The following is a 16,770-nucleotide window of genomic DNA, read 5'->3' on the forward strand; positions in this document are numbered from 1 at the left end:
CATATTATGTCACATGGTCCAGTCCACACGTGGTATGGTGAATAGGAAAAGACACTGAGCCTGGCACTTGCTGCAGAGGGTTTCAAACCAAGAAAGAGCCTGCAAAGTATTTGAGTCACCACCATTTTCAGGGATGAATGGTCAAAGCTTAGATTTCATGAGGCAGAGACTGTGAATTCCAACTTGTAAGGTCTGGTTTTGGGATAAATCTCTGACATAATGATATACCTAAGGCTCTGACTACTCATATGAGCATGTGCACAGACAGTGAAATTTTATGTCGGTTCTTCACAAATGCCACTAAAGCCAAGTCTAGCGCGTAAGCAATGGTTTATAGAAAAAGTGGTTTATGTCAAATGTCAAAAGTTCATGCTGTTTCATTGCCAGAAGAGGTTACCTACAGTATATGATGATGGAAGTAGAGACGACAGCTCGAGCAATTCTTTCACATCTGTAGATGTCACAGAAAAGGAAATGTGCAGAGCCACACATGAGTCGCACGAATGGCCCGAAGCCTTCTGGTTTCTGGCAATTTTTAGAGATGACTTTAATATAGAGCCTGAAATTAATTTGTCACTACACCAGCACTACTATACAAGTACTAAATGTTAAGTATCAAAACTCAGTTTAACCCAAGTGATCTACCAGTTATCCCCCCTGTGGCTCAGAAGTCAAAGATCTCCAGTTTAATTAGAGCCAGCCAGGAAGAGAGATAAATCCCTTTGGTGTTTAGTCAGGAAGGTAGAGAAACTTGATTCTGCTATTGAAAAATACCTTTGTTGCCATCCCAAAGTCAGAATTTCAAATTACTATCTCAAAATTTCAGGCTGAAAATTTCAACTTCTTAACTCAGACTTCTGAGAAAATGGCTTGAAATTAAGAAGATATCTTCAAATTTTGAGTTATTAAGCCCTACTTTTGACATAATATTCACGCTTTTTTTTTTCAGTGGCAGAAACAAGCTTCCATAAGAATTAAAAATCTGACAAATCAAACATGTGGAGGTACCCACTGCACTCTAAAAACTAAAACTGAATTTTTGAGGCAACACTTTTACACGTATAAATATTGAGTAGATTCAAAACCAGTCAAATCTGTTCAATATACTTGATCAATTGAATAACTAAAGCTTAAACATATTAAGTTGAAATAAATAATTGTAGTTGTTACACAAACATGAAAAAATTGAGTAAATAACACTGACTTGCTTGGTCAATGTAACTGAAATATAGATGGTCAGTTAATCCAAAATTTTGTTCCATTTACTTAATATTGTAAACCGAACGTAATTAAAATTATACCTAATATTAGAAATGGTAAATGGCCTGTATTTGTATAGCGCTTTACTTACTCCCTATGGACCCCAAAGCGCTTTACACTACATTCAGTCATCCTGAATGTGTGTGTGAATCATTCAGTAATTCACACACACATTCACACACTGGTGATGGCAAGCTACATTGCAGCCACAGCTGCCCTGGGGCGCAGTGACAGAGGCGAGGCTGCCAGACACTGGGCCCTCTGACCACCACCAGTAGGCAACGAGACTATCGGTGTTGGGGCTCAAACCGGCAACCTTCCGATTACAAGACAAACTGCCAACTCTTGAGCCACGACCGCCCCCTAACATTCAAATATGAATGTTATTGTATTTCACTGGTAGTCTAAGTCTAAAAAACCAAACAAACTAATATGTAGTTGTGTTTTTCATAATACATGTATGAAAAATGACCACATGTTAAACATTTTTCCATGAGAGCAAACACAAAAGCTCAGATTATTTAAAAAACAAAATGAACAAAACAATGAAAAAGGCTCATGGTACTCAATTACTCTACGTTATCATGTTTTAATTACACTTTTCAGTTGTAGTTGCTGACAATAAATAATATTGATTTGAATAATTAATGATTTTAGTACAAGATACTGATGAGTATAGACACCTATTTCTCAAATATTTTGATTCCATTTTAAACAAAAATATTAAGCACATGCAAAGAAGGTATTCTGTGAACCACATACTGAATTTTTTGCCTGAGATGTAAATGAATACCTTAATTTAACACAAAATATAATTTAACATTTTAGACATTTATTTCAACTTATCAAACTCAGATAATTACTATAAGGATATTTTATCTCAGGCTCATCTAACTTATATTTATAGTGATATTTACTAAGCCTCTGAATTCCTTTTTAGAGTGTGTGGTGACCCTTGTAAATAAGGGAGCAGCCAAAAGTAGCTTTAGAATATTAACATTGCTGTAAACACTGGGTGTCACATTTAACTTTAACAAGTCCAACATGGGAAGCCTGCATAGGATTAAAAGGATCGCAGACTGCTAGACCTCGTTCATCATCATCTAAGTCATACACAAAAAAAACAAAGTGTTGTGTGTGGTGGAAGCACAACATCTAATGCGAGCACTCGTCAGCATCTAATCCAAACACACGCTGTAGCCGGTCACCATTTGGACTTAACGTTGCAAGATTTAAACGTCTAAAAAAAAATCAGTGCGGTACAACTGATGATCACATACAGGTCAGAAAACAAGCAAATAAAGCTGTTAATCCTCCAGCTGAAAGCTAATTAGCGCCAGCTGTGTCATCCATTTATTCATTGTATACAAGCCTGGTCTGTTTTAAATACTGGTCACAGAGAAACTTGTGGCTAGAATTACTTATACCTGTCAGATGACATATGCACACTTATGCACATCTTTTTGTGTGTGTGTGTGTGTGTGTGTGTGTGTGTGTGTGTGTGTGTGTGTGTGTGTGTGTGTGTGTGTGTGTGTGTTTAGTCATTTCAGGTAGACAGTCATGAAAACAAAAAGAAATTCTTGTGTGACATCAAATCAGTTCACAGGTATTATGTTTTTATGTCTACTTCTAAATATCAGAATATAACTATTCTAATTTTTTCCTGTCTTGTTCCCCACTTGGATTTAAATAAACCATCCCATCTGTCTGCCTGTGCTCTCTTTAAACTTCTCCTTTGTCGGCTCACCTCCTTGTGCCTGCGTGCTTCTCTGCCCACCAGTGGTTCATTATATAATGCTGGAATCTTCCTGGAGACGGACTAGAGTCTGTTAGGATCTTACATTAGGCGGAGTTTGACAAATGCATGTGACAAATTGGTTCTGTAACCAATCTCCCTGATGAGACCGTGCACATCTACAAAACAGCTAAAATGTCTCAGTGTGGTGATATGTTTGTGTCACTGTCTGTGTCTGGTGTAGAAATCATCTGTTCAGGCAAAAGAATAAAAGGAATCATACCGATGTTCCAGGTTTCACTGAGAAATAGTCCAAAAATAGAGAAAGAGACAACGTTGAATTCAGCTGTCTGCGGGAAGATAAGAAGGAACTGAAATTGTGTAATACTGGCTGCAGTATGCATGCAGTAGAGCACATCTATCTAACTGTTAATAGAACAAAAGAGCGGGCTTACAAAAGCTTTACTGGTAGCCATTTCAGTCCACCAGAACCCATTTATCACCGGAATTAGCACCAGCAGCAGTCTGTTCAGTTTCACATGTTTCAAACTAGAACTGAATAAGCACATTATAATGTGACACATAGTTTTCTTATCTTGATTAAGTATCAAGATTAGATGCAATCTGAAGACTGAAAGGCAGAATTTGATTTGTTTTTGTTTTTCCCCTGTGGAAATTGGATGTACTGATAATTTAGACATATTAGCCATATATACATTCATTCATGTATATTTACCCATAGTTATCGTCTATTAAGCAAAATCATAGACCTCATACTTCTTATGTATATGCATATGCTGTATTCTGTGCATTCTGACACATGGACACAAACATGCCTGCACACACACACATATGTTATATTAACTTCCTACTGCAAGGTCACTGCTAGACGAAAAGAAAAAAGGCTGCCGTGGCCCTCTCCTTGCTCCAGATGAGGCTTCAAAAAATCATGAGGGAGTTATTGGGCTATTTAAATTCAACACATGGAAGCGAACTGTGATGTAGGAGAGTAGACAAAAGAAGAGGAGAGAAGGGAAGCACTACAGTTTCCTTTGAAGTTTGCCTGGAAATTAAAATTTTTCAAGTCATTCAAACAAAATATGATATTTTTTTTATTATTAGTAGCAACTAATTTAACTTTAACAGTAGTTAGCCTATATAACTTTATGGATCGACATCCCTACATTTGACACCATTACATTTAATTTTATCTAATAATACTAATAATCTAAAACATTATTTAATTTATCATACTTTAAATTCAAGTATTAGGTACTTATACAACCATAACTCTGAGATCCTTTAGTAACAGCCAACCTCTTGTTGTTACTAAATTGATAAACATCAACTTAAGCTAGCTTGTTCAGAGCCTGCCGTTACAAAAACGACATGATTCATGGACGACAGAAAATGTTGATGTTAAAATAACATTCTGATTTGCAACATCTTAGAAATGACTGACTGGTCTAAATAATAGAGTTGCTGATTAAAAACTGGTGTGGATTCGATTTGATTTTTTTATTGATTTTTTTTTACTTTTTTTTTTCTTCTTCTTTCTGTCAGGCGCAATGTATGAAAAAACATTCATCTAAATAGAAAGATGCACTTCACCACATTTAGTTTCTATCTGCAGTTAAATAAATAGAAATACACATAAAAACCCATCATCAATAAACAAATTCAACACGTTCTATGCGATAATCCAAATATCCTAATTATAATTACAAATATTCATTACCTTCTCACAGAAATATCAAATACATAGAAAAAAATAGAAAAAGCATCCATTTATCATGCTGCAATGATCAATTCATGATGAATGAAGTTGGTCTTTTTAACCAGTAGTAGTAACCAGTAAAGCAATAACCAAGACCTTATAAAAAGCTTGCTAACACTACATGTATGTGTTAGTGTTAGCAAGTGCGGCACCAATGTTTCATCAAGCATGAGCTGCTGATGATATGATATTTTATTGGGTTTATAACGTCACTATTTCTTTCTCCTCATAATAATTCTTAGCAGCGAAGAAAGCAAAGTAGATGAAAAAATACTATCAGAAGCAATGCAAACAATTTCACTTCAAGAGAATACCACATCCAACAAATGTCACGTGTTACACTGCTGTATTGGCACAAGCTCCTAGATGCAAGATCTGAACGTTTCAGCCTTTGCTGTCCCATTATCAAACAGCAACGCGTGCTTCTAGTCCTCAACACACGGCTATCTATATCTCATTTCAACTTTAATTTATGGAATCAACATTTTATGGAATCAATTCAGATTATACACTTACACAAAGGAAAGCCGAGAAAATAACATCAACTACTAGCTCACAGCTCACCATGTCAAACACATCCTGAATCACCAGGACACTATAAAAAGTGATTTCAAACAATCAGCAGGCAAGACACCAAAAATATAATCGCTTACAAGACAGGAATAGACATGGAGGAAAAATTATTAGTCATTGTGTCATACACCTATGTACAAACCCACTTTGTGCTGTCAGATTTTCACACAGTAGGAAAACTAAAAGTATTTTCACCTGAGAAAAATTTGGAAAGAAAAAACACTGGACTCTCTAATGTGTCACTACACTCAAAGCAAGTGGGTGTCAATGTCAAGTGGCTGTCTTCAATTGCTTCACACCCAGGCTTTCAACCCATCTTATGAACACTTGTTATCAGAGGTGCATTTTTTTCACACTGTCTCACCAGCCAAAACATTTTTCTTTCAAAAATTTGAAAGATTTCATGACTGGAGGAAACAAAAACCATCAACAACAAAAGTGCTCAAACTTTTATTCCATCACCTGCAGCACTTCTACCTGCGAGGCTGTTTTTAAAGTGATTTATAAATAAAGTTGGCATGGATATGGTACCTGATATGAATTTGTCCTTAACAGAATACCTTTTCTATTTAAGGAACTCAGCTTAATATATAAAATATATAATTTACTTAATATACTTAATGTTTCTAAACTGCACATAAAGCACAATAAATCATTAGTCCATGGAAATTACATTAAATCACACGTAGAGATTTTAAGTCAAGTTTTTCTTTGGTTTCATTTTGGTTTTTAAATTACAGATCTTAAACTTCCACTAACTTGTACAATCCACACACAACTGTATATCAATACTCACTAACCCTAGAAAATGATGGCCACCTCATTGGATTGCAATGTTCCTTCTTTCATTCAGTTTCATCGTACCTCTCCACCTTTTATTCTTGTTCCTGCCTTCGTTGCTGCATTTACTCCAGACATGATATTGTTTGGCTGAAGTAGGAGTAAGAATTGAATTTAAACTGGCTCAATGGCAGCCTTGTCCCTTTCAGCCAAATCCTATATTTATACGTCTCAGTCTCCTCTTTTTCTTCTTTCCACTAATCAGGTTTTTAAAATAGCTTTCCTTCACTGACAGAAATGCTTATAAAAGAAAAATAAGCAATGAAGTTGCTATATGTTATCTATCAATTCCTGTCATTTAAGGCAAGAATTGATCACATTACATTACATATTAGTTCTTTTTTAAGGTAAAATAGGGTTAAGGGTTAGCCTTGCTTATCATTTTTATTTGTCTTTAAGCTGTAAGATCCTAAGACGTGATGATGACACAGCAAAAATAATGAGGTGCATGCACCACTCTCGGCTACAGAAGTGTATAAGAAAGCAGAGCAACATATGGATTGTATCTGTAGGTGATATGCATTGACTGTAATTAGTTATCCTTCCTAGTGATAAATAAATCATACAATGACAAAATAATTTATATTTACAGACAGGCAAGAAACTAAATGACAAAAAGTCATGCCACATGCAGTCTAAACTCATCCAATGTGTCTTGGAAATGATTGTCCAGCTCTCTGAAAATCTTTTGGAAGGATGGTACTCTTTTTTTCAACAAGGGTGGAGAGCACATTCTGTGTGCATTTATGATATGACTGTGAAGGTCATATATGGGAATCGTATCATAATACTCATACTCATAATTCAGTGAACCTCCATAGATGCAGGGAGGGACAATCATCCAGGAAAGACCACCACTATTATGGGCGATCGTGGCTCAAGAGTTGGGAGTTCGCCTTGTAAGGTAACTCGGAAGGTTGCTGGTTCGAGCCCCGGCTCGGACAGTCTCAGTCGTTGTGTCCTTGGGCAAGACACTTCACCTACCGCCTACTGGTGTTGGCCAGAAGGGCCGATGGCGCGATATGGCAGCCTCGCTACTGTCAGTCTGCCCCAGGGCAGCTGTGGCTACAACTGTAGCTTGCCTCCAACAGTGTGTGTGAATGGGTGGATGACTGGGTGTGTAAAGCGCTTTGGGGTCCCTAGGTGGGACTAGTAAAAGCGCTATACAAATACAGGCCATTTACCATTACTATTAGTGTATAAATATTTCTTCACAGGTTAAAGGTCATTATACACAAAAAATGTATTAATTTGTAGGGACTCTTCCATCCTGGGGAACAAGTGGCTATGGAAATTGCTATTTGGGTTTTTTTGCGAGTTACAAACTTGGTTAAAGTAATTACATTGAATTCACAAGGTTTACTCTAAACAGATACACACTTTGGCACAACATTTTTAAATTCTCATGAATATGTTACCTTTTTTCTTCTTTTTGCCTCCAAAGTATTCCATTTTTAATTTTTATGCACACATTTGCACTTTTATTATCTATGTCTTATTATCTGAACATAACGAGCAAGCAAAACATGAAGAGGGGAAAAAGCAAGAACACGGCAATAAAATGGGGACACTCATTTGAGTTGCCCGGCTGTCTTGGTGCAGTGGAGATGATGGTTGAGGTCACACAGTCATCGCAGCCCTAATAGAGGCACGATCAATTTCCTATGACAGCCTATCTTAGAGTACAGCTGAATGATTGGACGGCAGACTTGCTGACTGACTGTATGAATGAATGCATGAATAACTTGGTGGCTATGCAAATGGCTGACTTTTTTTTACAACTGTCACACTGACTACATGTGAACCAAAGTGTCCGATTCTGGTTAGCCAACCAGACGAAAAGCTATTGACCCTGTCAGTCAGTTGCAGAGATGATCAGTCCAGTCAGTTGATCAGACAAGCAAAAATCCAATCAACTAACCAGCCAATGCAATTACCAATTCACTGACCACTGATTGGAATGTGCCACAGACCCAGCCAGCAAGACAAGAAAAACTGACAGCCAACAGAGTAAGGAGGAGAAGTGATAATGTTCCCAATTAATTCAGTGGCCATGCCAAATAGTCAGTTGGCTAATGCAGTAATGACAGCAAACACATGATCAGCTACAGCAGTGAAACCTGCTGCCATGCCAGAACCAGTCAGTAAGTATGACAGAGAAGAGAAACTGCAGAGTTTATTCTGCCAACAGATGGCCTGAGAGAGAGAAGGGGTGTGCAATAAAACATCTTTATATACAGAAACTGCAGACAAGGGCATTTGATTTCACCTGAAAGTCAAAGACCAACACACAGCATTGACCGACAGAACTTGTACAACATATCTGCATATTTAAAAAATGTCACCGCTGCATATATTATGCACGTGTTGATGGATCGTGCAGACAGCTCTAACAGATCTCCTCATCTCTCCTCTCCCTCTCTCACAGACCACCTGCTCCTAGACCATTTTGGATAACAGTACAGGGTTACATTATTATCTTTGTCCTCTTTGTCACAAACCAGAGACACACATGGAACAATGTGTACAATTCAGTGTCTTCACATGCAGCTGATTTATTTAACAGAATCAAAAGCAAATGATCGAACCAGCAAACACACACAAAAATACCCGAAACAAAAGTGCTGATTAATTTACATTTTCATACATGAGCAACGCATACTTACATGGCAGAAAGGTTAAAAGCACCGTCACCGTGACGTGAAAACCATCCCACCTAAAAACGATACTGCAACGGCACATGCAGCAGGGGACTAGGCACAACAGCGACGTGCGATATGTGTGCGTGCATGTGTGTGTGAGTGTAGGTGTGCATGTGTGTGTGGAGACTCGCTAAGCTGCACTCTCACTGCTACTGCCTCAGCTGGGGCTGTCTCAATGCACAGCCTGTACCATGTCGGCAGGCAGCAGGGGTGGGCGTATGTATGTGTGCGTGTGTGTGTGTGTGTGTGTTTGTGTGTGTGCGTGAGAGAGAAAGTGTGTGTGTGTGGACAGTGCTGCATAGCAGATCTTCCACTATCTGACTGGATCACTCAAGATAGATAGACAGAAAGACCGATAACTGGATTGATAAGAATAGAGAGGATAAAAGACAGGAAGGAGAGGATATGATGGTGAATCCTGTTCTCTACATCCCTGTGGGTCTCTTACTCACTCTCATTGACATTTTGCCCCGAGAACAGAACAGCAGGTCCAGTGTAGACATGCATGCAACCTAGTTTTTAGAAATATCAGAAGAAGGAAGAGAGATAGGAAAGAAAAAAAAAAAGAGGAGGGGTGGGCTGGTGGGACGTACAGTGAATAAATAAACGATGTACAAAAGAAAAGGGGGGGGGGGGGGGGGCAAAGTGAAAAAGGAAAGGCAAAGAATTTAGAAATTAGAAGGTGATTGGACAAGATTTGAAATGCCTTGAAGACAGAAACGCGATAAAAAGCTGTAGATGTAAAGAAGAAGCCAGTATGTGAATAAAAATGTAGAGGAGGGATAACTTTCAAGGGCATGCATCATTCTTGCATTCTGCAGATTGGGATTCCCATATAAGACCCACAGACCTGGATACAGCTCACCCCAGTGGACATTATAGCTGCAGGACACAAGACCTTTGTGTAAGCCAGGCGCTCCAGAAGAAGGTAACAGCAACAGTTTCATGACACTGTCACTCATGTATCCCAGATCTTATCCTATCACAGCTTGCAGGGAGAGAGGAGGAGGAGGAGGAAGAGAGGGTACAACCTCACACTCTTTATGTCTTCATCACCCCCCCCCCCCCCCCCCCCACACACACACACACACACACACACACACACACACTCTGCTTTACCAATGCCTATATTCCTGTCTCTTGCTCAACGTGTACATTACATTGTCACAACTCAGTGACTGAAAGGTGAACGACTCTGTATACCAAAGCATTCTAGAGATAAATGTGAAACCATCTTTCTGACAGCTAAAACCTAACTGAAACTGAATCATGCAACAAGACAGTGATTCCAAATACAGCAGTAATACCTACAACAGAATGACTGACAGAGAAAAAAATTTTTTGCTTGTTTGTTTGGGAACAATGACACCGAATGTTTGAGTTGGTTTTGAAAATGAGATGCTTTTAATTACATTTTTTCATCCTTAAGAAATGAAACATCCTTCGAAATGACAAGAGTACGAGAACGTCCTGTGTGGTGGGGAGTGAATGGGTGAACGGGAAGTAACTGCAGGGAAGTAAGAAGCAGATGTGTCTGAAGTGAAGAGACGTTTCTGGCAGGTAACAAACACAAAGCAGATAATGTGAATAGAATTATCTTCGCAAAAGTCGGGATCATGACTAGAATAGAACAGAACAGAACAGAACAGAAAACCTAGAATGGATCCATACAGTACTGTAGTGACTGGATAACTTTTCACCACATTTTATAACATTATTTCCTGTATAGTGACTTAGTTTAGTTAAGAAGCTTATGGTGAAGTATGGTGAGAGAGAGAATGAGAGCAGTGATGGGGATCAGAAACAGGCCCTGAATATCAATGCAGCACGTCTACAAGATTTCAGGGCTGCAGTGCACCAAAACCTGGGAGAAAGAGCACAGTAGCGTCACAGCCAATCAGAGCTGAAGGTGACAGTCCTGCACAGCTAATATCCGTCTAACAAACCATCAATAGTTTCTGCCACCTGGAAGAATCGTGGCAAATCATCATTTTCCTTGTCTGATTTTTCTGCTTGCCTTTATGAGTGAAGAGATCCTAAAGCACTTGCTAAAAAGTAAGATGCTGTACTTTTCAAATGAAACTATCACTTGTCTCATTAACATGAAAGTCAGCTTTAACTCCGTCAAATACTGCAGGGTAGTTAAATTTAAAAAAAAAATGCTGCAGGCTTGCCTTTGCACCAGAGAAAACCCAGGTGTATTTAGCTTAAGAAAAATTTGTGCCATAGGTCTTAATTAAATCACAACCATGCAAGTAGACTATAAGGCGCATTAGTATAATACTCTCTGTGATTTTCTATAAATGGCACCTTATATTCCATCAGTAAAAGCTCCATTTCCTTCCAGTTTAGGGATTTGTTAACCCGTAAAGTGTCATGTTTACCTCAGGTCAATCAGACATCCCATATAGTGGTTTCTAGCTCCTGCCAATAACCATTAGACTTATTAATTGCGGAAGCCTCAGAGTATCTCCTGAGTGCTGGAGTAAAATTAGACCAGGGCTGTGTCTATCTATGGGCAGGCACACATGCTTGCAGTTAATGAGATGACTCCCAAAGGTTTCTAACCTCTCTCAATGAGAGGTCACCATTATGCATCCCCAACTCTTATCTAATACGTTTCCCACATGCTGCATGTCTGTATTTCCTTTAAATTTAAACAGTTAGCAAAAGTGAAACTTCAGCTGGTCTACAACTGTGCTGTGCAAAAATCTTGAGACACCTTCCATTTCTTAATATTTTTCTGGGGAATGGGAAATAGGTCAAGTAGTTTATTTAAAAAAAGTGCAAACATACATGAAAATACAGTACACAATATTTAAAACAAAGTCTGGCTGAATGTCAATATTTGGTATGGCCACCTTTATTCTTCAACATAGCCTAAACTCTGTTAGACAAGTTTTCTTGCAGTTTCTTTAAAGAGTTGTGGCGTGGGTGTGGTCCTTGGCCAGCTGCAGAGGAGGCGTGACGCAGTGAGCTCCCGGGGCGGCGCAGGGGCGGGGTGAACAGGTGTGCTGGGATCTGACAGTGATTGTGTCTCTTTATGTGTTGGCAGTGACAGACGGAGACGGACGTGACAGCAGAGAAAGAGAGCGCGGAGTATATGTGTCCACTACAACCCCGAGCTTAATAAAAAGTTCTGCACTGTCAAAAGTCGCTCCGGCTGGTATTTCTTGGGTCCACCGTTACAAGAGTCTTCAGGAATAGTTCTCTGGGTTTCTTGGAGGATATTCAAGGGCCTTCTGTTCTTTTCTACTGCTTCAGTAATATTAAGGTCTGGGCTCTGGGGAGGTCAGTCCATGACTGAGTGCCTCGTTGTTTGTTTTTCTATCCAGGTAAGTTGCTACTAATCAGATGCTTGCCAGATGGTATTGCATTGAAGATGAAAATATGACCGTATTTGTTACATGTTCATAATTTCATTAAGGTTGAAATGCAGTTCCAAACTATGACAGAGCCTCCACTGTGTTTCACAGGTGACTGTTATCCTGACCTTCACCAAGCATAACTAACAATGATTTCAGCCAAAAATGTCAAACTTGGATTCATCCCTCCATAAGCCCTGTTTCTGCTGATTTTCAGTCTAATTCTCGTGTCATCTAGCATATCTCATTATTGTTGTTGACAGCCATCCTTCCACTGAGTCCATTTTGGATGAGGCTTCAGTGAGCAGTATATGGATCAACTGAAAGGCCACATGCATCTCTCATGTCCTGTGTCAGATTTTTTCTTAAAGACGGGTTCCTGTTACTGTCTCCTCTCCTCCTCTTGTCCAGTTTCCTCAAATTTTTTAAGGACACACTGCACACAATACAACAATATGACAAGTTTTGGGCTAAAAGCTCCTTGGGAATTACTTTGCAATTACCACGCAAAAATGCTATTTTATGCCTGTCAAACTGTGTCATCTTTGCATTCTTCAAAGATTCGGCTAAAGAAATTGGAAAAAATTATATATTGTTGTGACAGGCAGTAGCATTGTGCAATTCAAAACTGGTCAATTGCTAAGTTGTCTGTTATGTGTAGAGACAATAGTGGTTCATATGGTAAACAAATGGTAAATGGCCTGTATTTGTATAGCGCTTTACTAGTCCGTAGGAACCCCAAAGCGCTTTACACATTCAGTCACACATTCACACACTGGTGATGGCAAGCTACATGTAGCCACAGCTGCCCTGGGGCACACTGACAGAGGCGAGGCTGCCCGAACACTGGTGCCACCGGGCCCTCTGACCATCACCAAGAGGCAACGGGTGAAGTGTCGTGCCCAAGGACATAACGACCGAGACTGTCCAAGCCGGGGCTCGAACCGGCAACCTTCCGATTATAAGGTAAACTCCCAAGTCTTGAGCCACAATCGCCCATATCGTGGCTCAAGACTTCTGTAGCTGCCTTTTTCTATGTTTGAATGATTCATAGGTCAATCTTAAGTGGGTAAACAAAAACAGACCTTCAGAAAGCCTAGGGATGTACAGTGTACAGTATTGTATATTGATAAATATTGCTAGGAGAAACAGATTTTTCAGTCTACATTTTGTTAAGCAAAGCTTCCAGCTTTTTAATACTCTTTAATACTATGACTCCCAATTCCTAATCGGCATAGAAGTCAATACTATCCAATTTTCCTGTCTTATTTCTTTTTTTCCAGTTCTTCTTCACTTTTATCTACTATAGGTCCTTTTCCGGGAGTAATTTTGAACGTATTCCAGTTCCCTAAGGACAGCTATAAGCCTTAAGACTAATAGAAACACACATATACAACCCTGATAGTCACACAAAAACTCAAGACACCTAACATCCACGTACTCATTCCAACAAACAGAGCCAGCGGACAGGGAGACATTGTCTGACTCTTGGGGTGAACTCGGTTGAATTGTCTTTAGCTAAGCTTCATGCATACAAAACCCAAAGGCAAGGAGAGACAGAGGACAAGAAGATATTACACAATGACAGATCATGCAAGCAGTACATAAAATATCAGCAAACACTCACTGTAGCTCTTCCAATTTAGGCTGTATCCTTGGTGTCAAATACAGGAAGTTAGCCATCAAGATGAATTTAGAAATTGTCTTTCTATGCGTGCTGTCATGTGAAGACACCGAACCAAACATGTGTCCTGTGCGGGAACACCTCTTTCCATGTTTTTTGCTAATCCTATTCTTTCCCAAGGGTCAACTGAGAAACAAAGATGGGCTCTACTGTATGACTCCGAGGGGTAGACCCACATGGAAATACACATTACCACTTTAATAATACAAGGCAGTATTGGAACAAATGAGAACACCATTATACTTACAGTAGCATGTCCAGCATAAAAAGGGTGAAAAAATATTCACAGTACATTAATTTCTGGTGTTTTCTGGCTAGCACTGCATCAATCAGATTAAATAACCTGTTATTCAATGCTGGCATTCTGTGATATTTCACACTACATTTGCTGAGTCATTTTAGCAAGGACACAGGTTATACTGTGAGTATTGCATACCGAATTCAATAGAATACAGTGTCCTTTGTTGAATCGCATCACAGTTTAAGATGCAGAAAGTGCTCCGACATTTTGGCTTTGTGGCGATTTGTGACTATGTTGAATGAATGATTTAACTGTTCATTTGTAACGCCTAACAAATGTAAACACAGAAGTTTAAGAAGGTTACAGAGAGTGTTGCTAAGAGTGTCAATGTGGGTGCAATACTCACTGTCGACATTCGTAACTGCAATTTCTACAAAAAGCAGGGGAAAATGTCCTCTCGGCTCACCGAGGTTGGGATTGCATACACCAGCTGTCTATTTACATGTGTCTTTAAAATTCAAATTAATCTTCTTTTCTTCCTTTGCTAATTAGTAATCTATATCAAAAAGAATAATGTAAAAGGAGAAGATTTTATTTTCTGGACTTGTCACTTTACAAAATGAGCCGCTTGTTTAAAGAAGCTATGCCACCATATACAGTTAGGGTATTTGTTAGGAAGAAGTCTATTTTGAGCCCAGTCCTGCTGGCATAACCCATCACCTGTCTCTGATTTGCTACCCCTTGGATGCAAAGCTTTAAAAGCAGAAACATTGTTCCAGTGATAACCCAACAAAGCAGTCTGGTCCAGAAGCCTGTTTAGCTGGGCGGCGTACAGATGAGAAAAGCTGGATGTCCAAAGCTATTAATCTAAACAACCTTGCTCTTTTTATTCCTTTACAACTCCTCTTGCTCCTGACACACATACTCTCTCCTAAATAGCCATATATTCAGTCCTTGTTCCTCCATTTCCAAGGGAAATTAATGGGCGGCTGAGGTGAGGTGTGAGGATTAAACTGTGCCAGAAGATTAATCAGTAGTGTACGTCTGTGAGCTAGACAGCTCCAGATAGTTTATTAAAAAAAGACAGGAACATGCATATGGATAGGTACAGCGGGTAGTGAATGAATACAATTCATCCTCAGCCGAGTTTAACATAATGAATCATGGCTTGAATAATGTAATGAGTGTGATACTTTTTTACTGTGTAGTATTTTCCCATTTTAATTATATAAGCACATTTTAATAGATTATTAAATTGCCATTCTCATAAGATCTGCTTGGTTAGTCACAAAAACAGTGATTATCAATTAATATCCTCATAGATCATAAATAAATAATTTAACCGTTTAATGCAGGGGTGTCAAACATAAGGTCCAGGAGCCAGAATCTGCCCGGAAAAGTCTCTAATTCGGCCATTGGTTGGCTTTGGAAAATGTGAAGGAGGACATAGATTTCAGACCTTTACTGTATATTTTATTTAAGTTTCACAGCTTTTCACGGTCATTCATACTATACCAAAGTCATTAGTGTACACCAAAAATGCCAGATACAACAATGACACATATTAAAACTCATATATGTAAATTGATAAATCAATAATTCCTTTTTTTAATTTGTCAGAATGCTTTGAAGCTGTGATAAATGGTATAAAAGTGCAAACAGCTGCCACTGAGGAGGTTTGAAAGAGCATGTTGAGTACAGACAGAGGATAACAGGTTCAAAATTGCCTCAACATCAGTGGCCTCATTATCCATGATTAGCCACTAATGCACTCCATCAGCTGCTTTAAAATGATGGGAACTTTTAAAGGGCAACGGTTTTGTTTTTTTCTTTGTTTGTTTCATTTAAAACAGCCAGTTAATTTAAACCAAGTAGTTACAATGATAGACAGGAACAGGGAGGACGAACACGAAATACAAAGAAGAAGACGTTCCGATTAGAAGAGTGACAGAGAGGCAGCACTTGCCTTGAATGAGAAAGAAGCCTGAGAGAGATTACCTGACTGCATGGAGAAGAGTGCGACCTATCCAATGCCTGCTGACACTCAGATGCTTTCTAGTCTATTGCCTATTTGTCTACAGTCAGAGCTTGGCCTTTCGTTATCTATCAGCCTAAAGTAAATGAGCAAGGGTGCATTGAAATGTGGATTAAATGTAAAAGTTAAAAACAAATGTTCCAACAGAAAACATTCTTTGAGTATTTCTTCTCTGAGTCCAGAACTGCAAATCCCACCACTCAACTGATTTGACTGATTCACAGCATGAAGCAGTGGTTTCCAGGAAAACAATTGGCCCACTGAGAGCTCTGAGGAAGACTAACAATTCGACATCAGAGCCATGGGGAGGGGGATTAACAGCTTTTCTTTTTTTTTTTGTTTTGGCACCAATAATCCAAATAGAAGAGAATGATAAACTATTTCTTGGCACCACTCTACCTTTAAAAACCCAGCGAAACCAGTAGGCTGGAATGTCTACATACTGTACCAACGTTAATGTAAAATGATATTAGATTCAAACTAAAATGCTGGTGTCCTGGTAGATCGCCTATCAGATTTGAAACAGGGCATCACTGAGCTCCTGGATAGTGTGAGGTG

General features: G+C 39.0%; 1 protein-coding gene across 3 annotated transcripts in view; it reads right to left on the minus strand.

The window, feature by feature from the left end:
* The window catches only part of atp2b2 (ATPase plasma membrane Ca2+ transporting 2), a 115,207-nt gene that overhangs the window by 81,762 nt on the left and 16,675 nt on the right, over positions 1-16,770 (minus strand). For 2 of the 3 annotated variants that reach the window (XM_026167719.1, XM_026167721.1), the window contains exon 1: positions 8,852-9,066. The exons of the other annotated variant lie outside the window; for it this stretch is intronic. The gene's annotated coding sequence lies outside the window, so the exon portion shown is untranslated. Of the gene's footprint in view, positions 1-8,851; positions 9,067-16,770 lie in introns of those variants that run through there. 3 annotated transcript variants of the gene reach the window in all.

Source organism: Astatotilapia calliptera, chromosome 5 (genome assembly GCF_900246225.1).
Source record: "Astatotilapia calliptera chromosome 5, fAstCal1.2, whole genome shotgun sequence".
Classification (NCBI taxonomy): domain Eukaryota; kingdom Metazoa; phylum Chordata; class Actinopteri; order Cichliformes; family Cichlidae; genus Astatotilapia; species Astatotilapia calliptera.